We start from the raw sequence: 5000 nt of genomic DNA, 5'->3' as shown, positions 1-5000 counted from the left end.
CTGACAGTGTTTGGTACTGTAATGCCCTTCTAGGGAAGAATACTCTTGGATCATTAATGAAAACCATTTCTGTTGAGTACAAGCTTTCAAAAGTGTATACTAATCATTACATAAGATCTATGGCTGTATCAGTTCTTGATAATAATAATTTTGAAGTGCCTCATATAAAGCAAGTGTCTGGTCACAAATCTGAGGCTAGTATCAGGTCTTACTCTCGACAAATTACAGAATGTAAGCAGAGAGAAATTTTGCATACTCTTACTTCTGCATGTGCTCAAAGCACCACAGAAATTGTTCCAGTAAGCACCAAAGCTGATCAGCGCAGTTTGATGAACTTACCAAGTTTGCCCTTGTTCACACACAATTTTGCTGCAAGTCAAGAAACCGTTCATTTTCAGAGCGGCCCTTTTTCCTCTGGTTGTAATATTTACAGAAATTTCAATTATTAAGCGTTACATTTTCTGGACGTTGTTTGGGGCGATTTTTGTAAATTTCAGTAACATTGTTAACATTGCCTTGTACACTTCGACGCATCATTTGTCAATAAAGTGATTACTTGTTTTCCACCGGTTTGACCCATTTGTTTTTCTATATAACAAATCACTTAATGACTGGTCCCTCGGGAAACAGTTCATTTTGTTTCCCTTGAGACCAGTCATTAAGTGTTTATTATCGCTGGTGACCAATTTTGAATCATGAGCTGACGTAAGCGGCTGAAGTAGTGCATGTGGCTTCTGCGCCAGTTGCCTCACAACAAACTATTTCTTATGCAAAACTGGTGTCTTGCCTTCCCCAGTATGTTCTCTTTGTGGAAGGGAGACTGAATAATGCCTCGAACATATCTTTATCTTTTGTGCTTATGTTAAGGAATTCTGGCCAGAGGTTCTTAAGTGGCCTTGCAATTCAAAAGTCAATATAAACAATTTTCATAATAGCGAAATTATGTTTGGAATCCCAAACTGTGAGGGCGGGTTGTTTGTTAATCATGCACTATTAATAGCTAAGCAATATTTGTATTCTTGTCATTGTAACAAAAGCTCTCCTTTAATTAAAGATTTTAAGACCACATTAAGAGAGATTTAAAATGTCAAACTAGAGATTACAAAGTCAAAGAATAAGTTATCTGATCATACTGCAAAATGGGACCAGTTTCTAAGAAATATTGATTTGTAACTTGCACGCTGTTAACACAAGCCTTAGAGGTATGTGAATGAGATCTGAACACAATGGAGTCAGCTGTGTGTCGTGATGTAACAGGTTTTGTATGGGTGTAAGTGTTTTTTAATGTAATATAAACTTGTAAAGTTCAAAAAACGTAAGGGGAGTACAAGGAGAGGCCCACAACATTGAGGAAACTGTCACATCCTTAAATAAATAGAGTTCAGTATTTGAACTTTGGGTCAATGAGGTGCAAGAGAAAATTGGCCCGCAGCGCACAATATTGTCGTCAAGTCGACTGAGCCTATAACTTGTGACAGAATCACCATCTAGGCTTGGACAATGTCTCACCCAAATCAATCCAGATTTTAACAGCGTCATTAAATTGACGGCCACTTTGACCCTGGTTGTTGAGAACTTTGTCAGTAAAAGGTGATCCACAAAGGACATGCCAACTGCCTTAGAGTTTGCCCCCACTATCCATGAAACCTTAAAGCAACTAACAGACACTGTTTTCGGGTACTATACATTGCCATAGTCCCATAGAGTACTAAAGCTGTTATGTCACGTCCCCATGGCAACCAAATTTTCTGTTCTAAACAAAGTCACATGAAACATTATGGCAGTGCTGACAATTTCTTCTCTGCCAACTTTCTTCGAAAACGAAACAAAATCTGTTTCAAGAGAGGGAAATCATTTTAAGTCAAACCATGTGGAAAGCTTCAGTTTCATTCAAGGAGTTTTAAAGTGACAGGTTTGTGCCAGTATGAAGAAAAACGTGTATGTGACGATAAGAGAAGTACAGTTATGGCGAAGAGTTAAGATGGCAAAAATTGAACTGCTATCCTCATTAGATCTAAGAGCTTTATTTAACTTTTATCGAAAGCAGCTCTTTATTGAACACAGCGTTATAATTATCATTTTAAAATCCTGATGCATATCCATAAACTTGGATATGAGGACCTCGTGTGATTTAAGCATAACATTACGGCAAAGGATGGCTGAAATAAAATCTAAAATCATTAAAATTGGTTTGTTATGCGCTGTAGATATATCTTGATGAAAAGAATGATATTAAGTCGACAGAATGTGAGTGTCCATATGGAGCTTATAAATGTAGCCATGCTGCAGCTCTCTTCATCTACCGAATTCATAATTTGAGCAAGACATGTTGAAAAAATGTCTGTGATTGTTGACACGTTTTGGCATAGACAATGAATGCTTGGAATGCATGAAGAGCATTGATATTAAGTTTTTCAGATAAACACTGCATGTGGCTACTGTAACAGTTACAAAAAGAAGAATGGATGCATTTATAGGGAAAATAAAGAAAAAACGAAATAATAAATGAGAGGTAGTAAAGAGTCAAAATGGAATGTGGCAGAAGGTGATCTGTTTGAAAATCAAGGTCAATGCAGAGTTCCTTTCTTGGATTTGTTTTTTATTTTTCACTCAAGAAGAGCACTGGTAATTCTCAAGGTTTGATACGTTTGTCAAATAATTCTGTATTGCGGGCAATGTACAAAGAGAGAAAACAAATTATAAGCATGTCACTTGATAACATCAGATATCGTTATTTGCATGATACCTTACCTCCCAATTTTTCCTTGAAAATTTTATGGCTTGGATGAAAATCACAATATTTTCCCTGGAAAATTATTTAAAGGTAATTTTGTCCCCTTTCTGATGTTAGTTGGTCTTGGTTTTAATTAGCAAAATTTCAAATTCGAGTTCTTTTACGATCTCAGCAACTTTCAGCCTACAGAGAATTTTCATCTAAAATGAAGTTTACTTCTACTCGTCAGAAATTTATATTTTAAATTTCTGCAAAATTTCGGTATTAATTAAACATCTCGATCTCGACATGCCAAAAATATGCATATCCCGTCTATTGGCACACGTCAAAGTATAAAGTTCTTTACAGGACGAAAAAATTACCTTGCCCAAAAACCCACTCTTAGTGTCGTCTTGCTTCAACTAGCTACCAAAATAAGTTTGTTTACACATCTCGGCAGCTTTCAATATGCCAGCCTGAGAAGTTTACCTCTACATGTGAGAAATTTATATTTTCAATTTCAGCAAAACAAAACAAATGGTCAAATGATTATGATTTTTTGGCATAAGAGATCTGGACATGACAAAAATATGCACATCGCGTCGGCAAGTGTCAGAGAGCAAGTTGCCTTTGATGACAACTGATGAGATTTTTACAAAATGTTTCAAAATTCGAAAATATCAGACATCTTACTGGAATATCAACATGAAAGCTCATTGGAGAGGTGTATGGGAATTTTGACTCCAAAGGCTGTTTTTGCGCTCAAATCCTACCAGCTTCCCTAGCAGGTTTGCCAATCAAATTATCATGCAATTGTCAAATTCTTGCCGTAAATTCTCTAAAATTTATCTTTTCATAAGGAAAATTAAGAAAGAAAAAGGCAAAAGTAGGCGGCAAACATAATAACTGTCAAATGGACATCAATTGTTAAAATTGAATATAGACCTCATTAGTTTAGTGATTCATGCATGCGATCTTACACTCACTCACTCACTCACTCACTCACTCACTCAGACAACCCTGATGACATTGTGTATTACGGGCTAACCTGTTAGCACAAAAACCGAAAGCACGAGATATTTCTCAAAAATCTGCAACTGAAATGTTTCCTCCAACAAAGCCAGGGTATAGAGCCTTAACCGGAGAACGAAATCAAGAAGATCGGGAGGCGCTGCATTCTAAACTACGTGTGTATGGAAAGTTCACCGGGCTCTGCTGGCTTTTAAGACCTGAACCAGAACTACAGAGGGATCTTCCTGTCCCAACAGTGGATGAACTTATTTTTTCTGAAGAGGTTCTGCACTTATCTTCTGCTACAGGACAACTGGAGCTTATCAGAAGAAAATTAAAGATCAAGAAGCAAATTGTTATGCAAGTCGGTACTTTATCTATTGGTCAGAGAAAGTACCCCTCCTGGCACTTGGTGAGGAAGGGATGTTTGACTGCGAGCAATTTTGGGGCTGTCATTAATGCCAAGGGGGTTACCCCATTGCTTCTTAAGTGTCTATTGGGAGAATACCGTTATGATATTTCACGTGTGAAGGCTATGGCATGGGCCATCACAAATGAGACCAAAGCAATCAAAGCATTGTTGCGACAGGGGTGTGGCTTGATGAATCAGGCGTCCTTGAGGCTTTCCCTGATGGTTTAGAGGGTTAAGACCACGTTTTTTGGGCAAAAGGTTCCTACACATTCAGAAATGAAACTATTGAGAAAGCCCTTTTTGTCTGGAGAAAAAGGAGGATGGATCATACTCACTCAAAAGCAATCATGTGTATTGACACACAGTGCAAGGGCAACTGTACTTACCCAAAATAAATTATTTTATCGCTTGGACAAATAATTGGCCTGTAATTATTGAAATTAAGAAGGATCTATCCGGGGAACCAAACCTCAACAAGCTCTGGCAATTTTATTTTAAACAAATTTTCCCCAAAGTTGAGAGGGAGAACTGTAGTTTCCACGGTTTAAGACATTTACAGTAGTAGGAATCTTGTCCCACGTTTCATCAGACAGTATAATTTTAATACTGAAACCATGACAAGTACAGCAAAGCACATGCAATGTACAGCAATGTTCAGTAGTGAAAACAAACAATTGAGCAATGCTCAGGGAGGATTAAAGTAACACCTTCCCGTTGAGAAAAACACATGGTTTCATACGAAGTTTCTTGAGTGCATGCGTTTGAAAATTTTCATTTTGGATTCTGAAAGCGCTCTTTTGGAAGAAGATTCTTCTTCTTCAGGCGGATTTTCCGAATTAAGGATGTTCACGCCCACTGCTACTG

The 5000-nt window shown here is 37.5% G+C and overlaps 1 long non-coding RNA gene and 1 pseudogene across 2 annotated transcripts in view; one reads left to right on the top strand and one right to left on the bottom strand.

Annotated features, from left to right (window-relative positions):
- LOC138050983 (uncharacterized) overlaps positions 1–449 on the top strand; it is a 3121-nt pseudogene extending 2672 nt beyond the window's left edge.
- LOC138051957 (uncharacterized) overlaps positions 1–5000 on the bottom strand; it is a 76504-nt gene that overhangs the window by 5947 nt on the left and 65557 nt on the right. The window lies entirely within an intron of this gene.

Source organism: Montipora capricornis, chromosome 6 (assembly GCF_036669925.1).
Source record: "Montipora capricornis isolate CH-2021 chromosome 6, ASM3666992v2, whole genome shotgun sequence".
In the NCBI taxonomy this organism is placed as follows: Eukaryota; Metazoa; Cnidaria; class Anthozoa; order Scleractinia; family Acroporidae; genus Montipora; species Montipora capricornis.
This window is presented reverse-complemented; position numbering and strand designations above follow the sequence as displayed.